The sequence below is a fragment of the Xiphophorus couchianus genome, chromosome 5 (genome assembly GCF_001444195.1).
Source record: "Xiphophorus couchianus chromosome 5, X_couchianus-1.0, whole genome shotgun sequence".
Classification (NCBI taxonomy): Eukaryota; Metazoa; Chordata; class Actinopteri; order Cyprinodontiformes; family Poeciliidae; genus Xiphophorus; species Xiphophorus couchianus.
Window position 1 is genome coordinate 27,464,513 of NC_040232.1, and position 14,136 is coordinate 27,478,648.

The following is a 14,136-nucleotide window of genomic DNA, read 5'->3' on the forward strand; positions in this document are numbered from 1 at the left end:
CTATAAGAGGAGTATGAATACTTTTTTTTAATGCAAATTATTCTTCCCAAACCCTTTTGGTTGAATAATTTACGCAGTGTTATTGCAGTTTTTCCAAATATATTTACAACAACATTTAATCCAGAACTTTGTCTTTCTTGATCCTGATGACCATCTCCGTCAGAAAACTGCAGAAGCTCCTGGAAGGCAGCTGCAACATCTGAACATGCTCAACGCTGCAGCATGGTTGTTCTGATGGTCCCTATTTTGATGTACGTGCTCATGTAAGTACATTCCTCACTGCTTCTTAGGTTGAAAGCAAAAGTGCTGTCGGTTTCAACAAAAGTCCAACCGCAGCATTTCCATAGAAAATCAGTACAAGATCCCCTTGGATGCATACAAATGCTATGCTGTCAGCTGCTATGAAGGCAAGAAGAAGCAGAGTGTTGGCGACTATATTGAGCAATCCTCAAGGAGGGTAAAGTTTGCTGGTTGTGCCTTTGTTCACAAATCTTTCATGCTGGCAGATAATGATTTATTTCACTTCTGCCTTGTCCATTTGAGCGGCATTTTTGTGCAGCTCAAGTTCGAAGGGGGTGGTTTGACATTTTTATTTTAGATTTTTGCTGTGGTTTTGTGGCGCAACTATGTGAAGTTGGTACCTTATCTGCAGAAGACGGAGTCAGAGCAAAACACTCAGATCAATTCCTTTATTTTCCTTTAATTCACTGAGCATGCACTTCCATGCAGCAACATGAAGGCTGTTCATTTGAGAAAATAGTGACAATGTAAGCAACTGAGCCGTGAATAAGTAACACTTGTTCAAAATAGCTTTGCTGCTTGCACCCAAACTGCAAGGAAAGTTTGGAGTTCAAGTTCTTTGATGACAGAAATTAATTTGTAAATGTAGCCTTGTCTGAGAATTGCTTTGGTTTGACTACCATCTCTCCATCCATCATCTATTGCAGGTACTTGCTTATCCTCACTGGGTCGTGGTTTGGCTGGTGTCGCTCTCCAGTGGTCATTGGCCGAGAGCCGGGTTACACCCTGAACAGGCTGCCAGTCCAACACTGGGTAATACAGAAAGGCTCCAAGGCAAGAGAAGAAGAAGAACAAGAACAAGAAAAAATCATGCTTGGTTTGAGTTGATTATGTGAACTTCTCTGGAAAAACTCTCCAAGCAAGAGGAATGATCTTTCAATTAGTGTAATGACTGAAGGGACAATTTAACATCTGGATGTTATGGGCAAAACAAAAATCAAGCTGTAACAATGGTTGCCTGGTTTATTGTGTCCAAGTCTCCATAACAAGCATTTGATGTAGGATGCATGCCAACCCTGTTGGAACATTGACCAACATACTTGATGTGTGTTGATGGTTTTGACAATGGCTCTTGACAAAATGTAATGGCTGCATTTGGAGTTTGCAACTGTTGACTATAAGAGGTGTTTGTGACGTTTCTTTGTTTTCACGATGTGAAGCACTTTGTACTGATCTCTTTGAGATACAAGGTTATTTCTAGTGGAATTTGGTTCACCGTTTCGCTCACAATATCCCAGATCTAAAGCACATAGAAAACCTGTGAGGTGATCTGAAGGGAAGAGAGGAGGACAGAAGATTCTAGATGGTCCAGAGGGAATGGGTAGTTAGGAGAAGACAAAGATCGCTGCATCTGAAACTCTGTTAAAGAGGAAGACTTACTTTGGCCTAGCCAAAGTCGGAATGGTCTACATGTGGTCACGCGGCACATTTGCTTTCACACACGCCCTTCAAGGTCCACAAGACACCCTGTGCAGTTTCCTGTGAAACCCCTACCACTGCAGTATATGTCTTGGTGTTTTGGCTTCGAAAGGTGTGGTTTACAACAGTACAGTAAACACAGCAGCAATCATGAGGAACAACCATTACGTGTTCACAAGTTTTGAGGAGTTAATGATTGCCCAGATGAAAAATCTCATTTTATTTTCCGTGTTATTAGAAGCCAAAAAAAAAAGAACAGAAGGCGTCAGCAGGACATTTGCCCATTGCATGGAGGAGTTCAGTGTTTTGGTCCAACAGTTACGGCAGATGGATAGTGAGATGCACTTCATGTACTTTTGACAGCATCGATATCCAAGCACTTTTCCACATAAACAAACACGCCCACGAAATGATGACCAATCGCACAATAGCTTAGCATGTGGCAGGGAGCGAAAAGTTCTTCAGGGGGGGTGGTGACAAGAAGCGGTGGACAATATGAGGACGAGAAGAAAATGACAGAATTTTCAATACACAACTGCGATGAAAGCTGATTTTGGAGCAATTAAGGACCAACTATCGTTGGTCCTTAATTGGGCTCGTGTTAGCAAAATGGGCCACTGGTGATTTTATTGAAAACAAACATTTCTTACCACAGTTTTACCTATTGAATAAAGATACTAGAATCAAAGGTGGATTTTTTTTTTCAGACATTTTATAGCAGACATGCTGTTGTAATAAATGATCCATTTATTTTCTACACATCTTTTTCCAACTGTGCCATTAAACATGGTACCTTACCGTTTTGGCCAAATGCTTATCAGACAAATTGAATGTTGTTTTTACTCCATGTAAACACTTTCACTGCTGTGTGTAATGTATGTATTGCATAAAATATTAGCAGAACGCCAATATATCCCTTGGTTGGTTTTGACTAAGAGTGTTAACGTTTTTATGAGTTGTGGGGTTGGCAGGGAGAAATCAGGGTTAGTTAAGTTATTGTGCAGTTAATTTGGGACGTGAAGTAATGGGCGTTTCGAGGTGTGGTTTCAGGGTGTGCAAATCTCAGTCAGAACGCCACCAAAGCTTGGCCTCTGACTGGATGTCGACATTAGGACTTGTGGATGCAGGGGTTATGTTAGAGGCATCTGATTTTAGACGCAAAAATACACACAAAGGACTAGGCTGGGTGGGATGCGGAGACATCCAACACACACACACACACACGCCTACACACAGTAGATCTGCAGGCTCTTCCCTGGATTTAAAGAATGTTACTCATAGGAGGTCAGGTTGAATTGGTACCATGTGTTCCTTCTCTTAAATTCATCACAACCTTCTATCAGTGATGTCTTTACATGTCTCTGGGGTGTTGTTTGTCAAACTGTCATTTGACCAAATTTAGGGAAATTGGGAAAATCTCTCTTGCTCTCCTCCCTAGAAACGCAATCATTTGTCAGGATGGAATAATATTCAGGGAAGGCAGAGACCTTCAGCTGAGTTTGTCTCATTAAACAGCAATTATGTTATTTTACTCATTGATGGATGCAATCAGATGCAGAACAATAAAGTAGATGAGAGCCTTTCAAATCCAATTATTACTTAAACATGCGTATAAATCCGCAGTTCCAAACCGAACAGAGCCAATTTAAGCTGACGGACTAATGCAGAGAAACTAAATTGTCTGTGCTGACAAATGCAGCCGATTACAAATGTATGTTCTGGTTGAAATTGTATACTTACTCTCACCATGGGAATGAATCATAATAATTTGGGCTTTTTTGAGCAGTTTTTTCAGGGTGGGGCTATTATACCACCAACAAGATTGATGTATTTCTTAAGCAAGAATTGACGCAAATTTGAATTTATTGTCGATTTATTTTTAATTTCATACAGACTCTAACATTTATTACTATTAGGATCTGTGTGTGTTTGATGTGTTAAGAGCGTGCCTTATTGTTCATTCCTCTGTGTGTTTAATTTGTTAGTTTATTCTTATTTTTGTCCATTTGGATCCAGTTTTCTCAGATCAGCGTTTTCCTTTCTGCTAATTTTAGCTTCAGGAATCCCCTTTACTCGATTTCATTTGTCTGCCCTCCTCTGTTCCCTTCAACCCACCGGAAACAGGTGTTACTTTTCACCTGGTTGCCTCAGCATTTGCCCATGTCATTTTCCACCTCGCCCTCTGAGTATGTATAATTCTCCGGTTTCAATGTTCTTCACTGAGCTCCTTCTGTGTTCTGACTCATGTGCCCTGTCGCAAGAACAATTAGTTTCATCAGTTGTTTATAAAAGATAGGTTTTATGTTATCCTGAGGTCATGTCTGCACTTTTGTCCCACCTTAAACTAGTAAGCATAACACATACACGCTCACTAACATTTGATCAAATGTTTTTAGGGAAAGTTGCTCAGGCGTTTATTAGCCACCAAAAAGGCGGCTGCATCATTCTAGCTGGACATGTAAACCCTCCGCCCCCCTTCATATCTGTTGATGCTCATCGTATTTGAGTGGTTTCCTGTGAAGGTCATGCTCAGCCCATAAATTTTCCAACATGGAGAAGGTCAGGCCATTTTAGACGTGTGACGATTGAAAATAAAGTTGACGAATCTCAAGCTAGACTTCCAAAACCTTTACGCTATTGTTATTGTGGCCAAAAAGCTTCATCGTTGAGTATAAAACTTTTATAAAAAAAAACCCATTTCTTTTCATGCGAGGGTGAGAGATTGTTGAAACTTGAACACAATTTGGTTTTCCAACAAGAAAATAATCCCACCTACTCATCAAAGCTTTGGTCGCGTTAAACTTCCTGAATGGCCTCCTGAGTGCCCTGACCTCAACCCAATTGGAGTTTTATGGACTATTCCTAAAAGCTGGGTAGCAGGAAAACAAACCAATTTAAATAATATCCAGTCACTGTGCCAAGATCAGTGTTCCAACATCCTGCCAGAATTTTGCCAGAAGTTTGCTAATGACTCTCAAAACCTTGTGCTTGGGGTGTAACTTTTTAATGGATATTTAACCATATAACAATGCATGCATATTGTTGTGCCTGCATGCATAATTTTGAACCTGTGTAAGTTCAAGAAGAGCCACGATGCTTTCCTGAATTATGCACACAGTGATTGCTCTCCTGGTTTCACTAACCAAATTCAGTGTGACATTCACACCAACAGTGAGTAGATGTAAACGTTGGACCAGAACTGAATTTCCTTGGGCTGTGGGAGAACAGAGAGGGAACCAATTATGGTAAAGTTCATGGAAATCATAATCCAAATCTTATTATTATGCTTCGGTCTTGTGTGGCAATATTTATGTTGCGTCACTTCTTAAAAATCTTGAGAAAGCAATTACTTGGACTTGGACTTGATCCTCAATTCTGACCGTAGCCCATGGTGCCACTGGAGAAGAAAGACTCTTTTATCAGGAAGAGACTCAATAATGGTGTGCAGCTGCCTCATTTAGCTGGTGTGTGTGTGTGAGGGGGGAAGGGGTCACTTTATGTTCAAGAACCTAACAAACCCAGATAGTCATTAAAATGAACTTGTATATATACGGACATCACTGCACATAAGCCGGGAAATTCTTTATGTTGAATGGTCACATTCAGACAAGATCTAAAGCTGTTTAGTAACAGAAAAAGATCAAGGTGTGTAGAAAATTCTGAAAGGCAAGGTTCCCCACTGAAAATGCCTGAGGGCAGTTTAACAGGACATTTCCATATCTAAATAAATGAAAGGGCGTAGCTGTAAAGCCACAATTTTCATGCAAATCAGGACTCTAAAACAACTGGTGCGATCTGACGGTGTGTCTGTGTACAAAAAGACTCAAACGTGGCCGGGGAGACATTCTTAATGGAGATGATTCTGCAGTGAATGTACAAGGTTTCATGACACCAGCCTCATTCAGTGCTTTAGCTCTCAGGCTCTTGTATCACAGTGGGTGGCCTTTGCCAAATCCCAAGTCTCCTATCACCAGTTGAACAGCTGCCTTTTCTCCTCTTTAGCCTTTTTTTGCTCTCTCAGTCTTGTCTCAGTATTGACTAATTCAGAAAGGTTGTTGCATTCGATAAGGTTTTATTGCCATCTATTGCTTCTTTTTTCTTTTTACGTGATACTGAGTTAAACTAAGTCATTTTAAGAGTTAAAAACAAGCCTATTTCACCTCTGTCCAAGATGAGTGTTTCCTCAAGCTGCTGCCGTCCCGATTCCCTTCTTGTTCATGTTTGCCCATGATGAATTCCTAAATGATAATTTAGGAATGATAACTGTGTAAAAATGTATGTTACACAGCTATAAGCATGAAAAAATTAGGCACATTTCCTTTGTCTTCAAAGGCAAGGATGTAATGGCGAATGGTTTAAAATAGGGATCACCAACTTGGTGCCTGCAGGCATCAGGATGCCTTTGAGGGTCCTAAAAGTAGCCCACAGAGCTGTTCCAAAATTAAATAAATCATTAATTGGTTGGAGGATCAACTCAACCTGAGCACCAAAGTTTAAAACTTTATATGTACACAAATCATTATTTGTCAAATTATTCAGAAAAAAGTTTGGGCCGCCATCAGCAGGAGATTCTCCAAGCAGTCGATAGGTGAGTGTTTTCACTGGTGCAGACAAAGCATCTGCATAGTTTGGAATGGGAGTGTTATCAGGTTATTGCCGCGATATTTGAGTAATACTTGCTTAGTTTCTGTTGCAGTATGGCGTATGTGTATCATATGAGACGTCTCAGAAAAGTGATGTCATACAGGAGAATAGTAATATTACTTGTTGTACATTGAAAAAGTTAATAAAGCAACGGACTCGGGTCTTCTAAGCAATAATTTCACACAAGAAGAAGATCTACGTGTACAAGTCCTGGTATGGACTGATGCTTGTATATTTTCTCAGTGCCTGCTGTTGATTCTCTCCAGGTGCTTCAGTTTCCTCTCAGGGTCCAACAACAGGCATGTTGGGTTAATTGGTGATTATACACTGAGCTCAGATGTGAGTATGTGTATATACATTACCTCACCTGAATATGTTAGTATTATAAAGGACTGCGGACCTGTCCAGGGTATATCCCAACCTCTTGCCTATAGCGACAACCAGAATTGACTCCAGACCCCCTCCAGACTCCTTTATTTAAGAGCATGTGGGTTGTGTGTAGTCTTTAATGTGTTCTTTGGATTGTCAGACCCTTCCCCCACCGTTGGTCTCTCCTATGTGGTAAATCCCACCCCTACTTATTGTTTACTTTACCTCATCAGAAGCTTACAGGGGACTGAAGGATGATGCAATAGCTGTCGAGGAGCAAGTGTGTGTGTTTGGTTTTTTTGTTTTGTTTTATTTAATGGAAATGTATTTGTTTCATATGGAACTAGATCACATTCCTTATGTTTACGAGCCCAGAGTCTGTAAGTTGAACAACCGCCCAAAGTTTCATTTGCAGTGAGATTCCAACTGGGTTTCAACACAATAAATAAACCAGCGCTGCTGTCATGTCACAAATGTAGTTTTACCAAACCTGCTAAGCTCGTGTTTCTACCCCTTGAATTCTCCCCACTGTATTTTACAATGTTATGAACACAAACTTCAGGGAGGACTGTATCTATTGGATTACGTCTAAATGCAATTGGTTGCACTGAATTTTATTTGGGGGTGGGGAGAGGGAAAGGGGGGGCAACTGCACATTTTCCAGTTCGGCAGAAACAAACCACAAAGTGTTTTATTGGATTTTATTTGATAGACAAACACAAAGTAGTGCATAATTGTGAAATAGAAGGAAAATGATTTATGGTTTTTAAATGTTTCATTTTAGAAATCGAAACCTGAAAAGTATTATGTGCGTTTGTGTTTAGCCCCCTTGACTCAGACTGCTCTCCATAAAACCCAGTGCAACCAAATGAGATGAAGAGTAACTGGATTAGTCGATACAACCTGTGTGTAATTTAATGTCACTATGAATCCAGCTGTATCTGAGGGTGTCAAATATTTTTAAAGGGGGCTTATTATGTATTTTCCAGGCACAGAGTCAAGCAACTGTTACCTTTGGTAATAGTTACTGATGTTAGCATGTTTATATATGACATCAACATGTTACACACCATATTTATATACAAATATAACTCTCAGAAATAACATAAAATAACTTTGACTTCGCAATTTGAAGCCTTGAAATTGGACTCTGTCTCTTTAAGAAGCTACTGCTCTTTCCGACACTCCCTCTTCAGCCCGTCATCACAACAGCTCTCCTTCATTATCCTGTTTACAACCCTTCTTTAGGAGCGTTGGACTGAGAAGTATGTCATGTGATAATCTCAGCAGACTCTCAGACTCCACCAGGTGTTTGCTAACTGCTGCTGCCGCTAGTCTGAAGGAGCTGAGTGGGGAAGACGAGGAGGAGAGGCGCTCGGCTGGAGACTGCAGCTCCAAAGTAGACGTTTGTGGAAATAGGCGGCACTTTGTGAGAGCAAGCATTTAGGCACCTTCGAGTGGTTGCTGCTGGAGATTCTCAAACATGAATGAAAGAATCAAGACGGGCAGAGCTAAAAGCAGGATACTCCTGGATGAAAATCTGTGAAGTTACTTCTGAACTCAATTGGCTGTTCTAGATTTTATTTAGTTGTTTTGGAGTCAAGAATACAAATGTGCACCGTTGCAAATGTGCAACACAGTTGTGTTGCTCTATCATATAAGATGAAGAAAAATGTGACAGGTATAATAGTTTTACGACTCGCTGTAAGGTGACATTTACAAATGTGCGCAAATCCATGTCTACATTTTGCTCACACTATTTCCCAATTGTAGTATTTTCATTAAGTAAGACAGGAACTTAAAATCACACGTGACTGAGCTTGTTCAAGTGATAAGTCACTACAAATTACTGCGGCAGCGACAGATGTACATGAGACATATCCCCAATCCAGTCATGGTGCTAGCTCTCATCAGCCATCAGAGGAGACGTCAGCCTTATGACTCCAACGCCTTATTCAGGTGTTGGGAGTGTCAAGTTCTTGATAGTTGGGAGCGGCTACATGTGCGGCGTTTTGGGGGAAATTGTAGGAGAAGACTATTGATTCAACAAGACCAAATGACACACAACTTTTTATGAACTGTTCAATGTTGTGAGAACTCTGGTGGAGCCAGCTGCATATTGTTAAGAAAAAGCCCAACAAAAAACAAAAACAAAACTGTAAACTTAACAAAAACAAACTACAAACCACAAAGAAGACTACATCCTGTTGTCTTCTTTGTGGTTTTCACCAGTAGTAACATCTGGTTGTTGATCATGTGACTCGAGTGATGCGGAAAACGTGTTTCCATTGCAGTTTCGCGAAATGCATCTATTTTGATACAGCTGAAAAACCCTCTCATGCTAGAGCAACGACTGTTATAAAAAAAAGCTTGAGTTGTTTGTTTTTCAAAATTGCCGTGATTCCATTAACTGGTTCAGGGGATCAATATTCATTTTCCATTTCTTCTTAGACTCCAGGTCTGCATTCTTGCCCTCCAGGTTCACTATAGCGAGTGGACCCAACATGTCAGCCTCCATTTCCCTGTGCTCCTGTCTTTTGTTCAAAATAACTAGGTCCCCCACCTTACAGTGGTCCTCCTTACCCAGCTGCCTCTTCTGCTGTCTGACCTTGTCCTGGCTTTTTAGGATGTTGGCTGACACTTCTCTGTAAGTTGTTTCCTGCTTAAGCACATTTACTTCTGTGCTTTCAATTCACGCAATTCTATGGCTAATGGAAACGCACATGCAGAAGTCCCTGCATTTTGCCGTCCCAGACTCCATGTGCCGCAGATCGACGTCTCTCCATCTGTGCTGCTTTCCACATTCCTGATTGATCCTTCAGCAGTGAATCCTCTTCACCCCCCCTGAACCCACTAACAGGCACGTTAATCTCTCCCACCACACAGTAAGTTGAGGTGGAGCAGTGGTGGTAATGGATAGAGGTAACCTTTGATCCCAAGAGGAAAGCATCTCCCTAACCTTCCTCCTCCTGATCCTGCACCTCCTCCCTCCGGGCAAAGGCTCAGAGTTTCCACTAACGCCACGATGACCCGCTGAGCTGCTATCATCTGCGGACAAAACCTGCGGTGTGACACACACATGCCCATATGCGCGTGTCACTGTGACCACCTAGGAGAGAAAGGACACAGAGAGCAGGAGATCGAAGCAATCAGGGCCGGTGGCGCTGGTCTTGGTGTGCTCTGTGACGGCATGTTCATTAAAAGGGCCGAGCTAGATGAGTGTGTCAAAGATGTTGTTTTGAGAGGCAGAAAAAAAAAAGGGAGAGAAAGACAGGGGAAATGGGGACTGGATGGGGAATACCCCACCCATTTGGTTGTTTTTACTGAGGTCGCCATGGCGATTTTCAAAACCAGAGCAGATCATTTTGAATTAGAGGAGCAGTTTTCGAGCTTTAGAGGATAACTCTTGCCTCCGTCTGCTCTCTTCCTCCACCCCTCCCTGTTCTGTACATTTCTTTCTGTTCCCTTCTCCTGTATCGGCCTCTGTTCCCGTCAGCGTGATGTCTCAGGGCAGTGCTGCGTGCTATTTGAGGTCACACAGACCTCAGGGCCACAACCTGGGAGAATTACAGTTGACATGCACTCAATCATCCCCCCCCACCTCACAATACAATGAGCTGCATTTACCAACAGCTCCATATGTTTGCAACATGGCAACAAAGAGAGAATATAATATTTCATGTAAGAAAAGCTCTCCATGTACCCCAATTTTTATGTCAAGTTTGGCCTGTGCTTTGAGCCTGAGAGCAGAGTTTCTGCTAAGTGCAAATTTTAACCTTGATTAATACCGATAGACATGAAACGCGGTGGCTTGCGAAAACATCGCTCCTTTTCAACTTGTTTCACATTTCGTTAGGGTTTGATGTAACGGCAACGGATTTCACTGGAAGTTTAGGTCCCGGGCAAACACAATGTAGTGTGAAATTGTTGAAGTCGAAGAGAAATTACTGTTTTGAAAATTTGTGGTACGGCTCTTCTAGTTTTGCCCATCTAGAGACTTAAAGCCTCAACCAGATTGGATGGATATAATAATAACATGGGTGTTAGTTTTCCACCACATAGGGTTTTGCAATTCCTTTGGTCTTCCAACAGGAGGTCCGACAGCTTTCTTTCGACAATGACTTTCTTTTTGTCACTCATCCTCACACACGTGCTTTACTTTGCATTATTTTTGCATTGGGATGTAAGATAAAATCCTGATAAAATACACTTATGTTTGTGGTTATAATGCGATGAAACCCCCCCCACCCCCAAAAAAAGCTCAAGTGGCCTGAATATGTCTGAAAAACACAGTATGCGTCATGGCATGTGTCAGTGCTTTGAAACACAAGACTTGGAAATGAATCTTAAAAAGCAACTTCTCCTCAATTTGCTGGGAGAATTTATTAGTTTAGTTTTGGTTTCATGCGCCCCCAGCTACCTTGTGTAAACACTCTCTTTTACGTTCTCCTTTTGGAAGGCAGAAGGCGCTGCAACTTTCTCATCACACCTGGATGTCTGTGTTGTCATTTGTGTAAAATGTGACACTTCCTTCACCTCAGGGTTGCCTGTGCCCATAACCTACTCTAATAAATCCCCTCTAGTGTGTTTTCATATCCGTTTAGGGATTATTTGCATAATTTCTCATGAACGTTGTTATAAATTAGAAGGCCTGCCGTTGTATTTCACATCACATTCTACACATTGACTATTACAGGGTCATCCATCTATTTATTAGGAACCAAAAGCTATAACACGGGATTAATGGCCTGCTACTGTCTATTACATGTAGTTTCTCAGTTAGAGGCCAAAATTATTTGTAGCAGACAAATATTCCTTGCGCGGGGGTCGTACTGGTGGGGAGATTTGACGCTTTATGACACAACTCAAAGAGCGAGCCAAGTAAATGAAGTTAGTGACAATCCTCTGGGTTTTCAGTACAACCCAGCGTTACGAATTGTGATTGATGGATTACTCCAGCGATACGCTGCATCACTATGTCATTATAGTCTCCCGGTCTGGTCCTCTGTGGGTCATCCATCTGTTTGCTGACCGCGCTACTTCACAATTCTGATGTCAAGACGCCGTAGTTTTCTTCGACTAACATTTTAAAACAGCTTCTCAAGAAGTTTTGAAAGCGAGACCAACTAGAGAAGCTTGAACGGGCGTTTCCAGAAATGACGAGGTTATTCGTTGTTGATTAGACAATGATTAAACATCTTAGTGATCAAATCTTTCTTTCAAAGTCTTTCATAGCACCACAGTGAGAGCAATAACTCTCTTTTTAGCTTTTATAAAATCTGCCATGTTCGTGTTTCCAGATGTATGTCGATGACACAGGTCTTCTGTAAAAGCAGCTGGTTAAACATTGCCCCCTACATCTGTCACAATTGCTGGTATAAGTCATCAAATGTTGCTTTTCCTCAAGTGTCTGACCTTTGATGGCAATTATTCAAATCTAAAGATGACCGGACAACGTGTTGAGCCAGATTCAGATGTAAATTTGCAGGATGAGGTTGGATTCTCGTTTAAAACTGTAGACTGGTGTCAACAAGTTATGCAGAGCTGAGCAAACATTCAGAATAGTTAGACTAGCTACCATTCCATGCCACCAATGTTTCAGACATTTTTTTTTCACAAGTTAAGTTGCCGTGTAGCTACTTGGTTATAAAAAGCACTTGCAACAATCAAACCACTGAGGAAGGGACAAAATGAGGTTTGTACAGGAAACCAAAACAAAAGTCCATCTGGGGGCAGACTTTGTAAAATTAACTCCAGCTGGAAATGCTGGAATTTAAGCCACTTATTAATACTTAACATTTCCACTGTACAAAAATATAGAATCCTCTCAGTCCTCCTATGATGTCCTTAAAGTAGAAAAAAATAAAGATTTTATTGTGCCGATATGTGACACGGTACCAGCAACATTACTCTTAACTGATAAACTTAAACACCGAGTAGAGATTAAATCACATTATTAGTTTAGCGTAGTGGTGTGAAAGTAAACAGATGAAGTCCTGTTGAAGGTAGATAGCCTTATCAACAGCTGCCTGCAGGAGACCTACAGTCACTTTTATCACTGAATTGGAAAAAGAGGCATCATTACCTCTTAAATAATTGGGGGATCTTAAGTAAAAACAGGGGTTCTTATAAAAATTACTGCTACTGGACTCAAAATAAAGAAAACAAACTTCTTACTCAGCTTTTTCCTCCAAGGGTTGCTACGGTGAATCATCTGTCTGTATTTAATCATCTGCCTCCAAACAATGGTATTATTAGTATTTTTGGCTGACTATAATATTAAAATGATTACACTTTTTTAGCTATTTTTGAAATTCTTCAGTCAGTATTTAAGCAGGTTAACCTGCATCAGTGTTTTTCTGCGTCTGCTTTAAGAAAGGAGCATGTGCTGCTCCTGCCTGCCGTGGGGGATGGAGCCCAAAACAGGAGAAAAGAGCAAATGAGGACGACACACAAATGGTGTGCATATGTTAATGAGGTTGTGAGTTGTGAGTCTCTGTGTTGTCCTTTTGATAGACCGGTCTCTCTGGTCGTGTTCCAGGTTGTCTCTGATTTGAAGGGCCCAGATAAGACCTCGGAGTTCTGTGATTTTCTTCTTTTTTTTGTGTGCTTGTATTCAGACAGGAAATGGGGCAGAGAGAGAAAGGGGTGGGAAACATGCAGCAAAGGTCCCAAGGTCGGGGATTAAATCCTGGACGGCTGGGTCAAGGACCAACAGCCTCTGATTGTGAAGAATAATGATGAGCCAGTGTCCTTCCACTGCATTTACATGGTTTTGATTGTAACTGATTATTGAATTTGGACCTCAGTATTCACCAGATGACTCAGATCATTAACAGGGATTTAAAAAAATAAAATAAAATCCAGCTTGGGTTTTTAAAATGAAATGCTATTCAGACAAGCTGCAGTAAATAACGTACTGTTTTTTGACAGTATTTGGCCTTGCCTCTGTCAGGTTATTGTTATGTCATTGTTATCTGTCATGAGGGCAGTGGTGCAAAAAGTGGGTATGCAGTGTATGCAACGCATAGGGGCGCTGCACTAGAGGGGGCGCAAAAATGATGTGGGTGCCCGTCGACAGACGTGGGGGTGGCTTTGACTCTGCAGGTGGGTGGTTTGTGTAAAAGCAGCATTTGTTGGTCATTACAAGAATGCCTTTTGGTTCAACAAACACTGACGTAACTGCACAGGTCTAAATGCATTTGCTGCCCTTTTACTGCAACCGATGTCCGCTCCGGTGCTTCAAAGAGCTACTGTCACTAAAAAGATGGCTATACTGATGGTATTCAGGGGCCTTTATCTGAAATCTTGATGAAGGCTGGAAGTTAATAATAGTCTAATCTACCCGTGTGTTTAGCGTGCCTCGAAAGCGGCGGGTATCAGATGACTGGCTGTGGAGTAGTT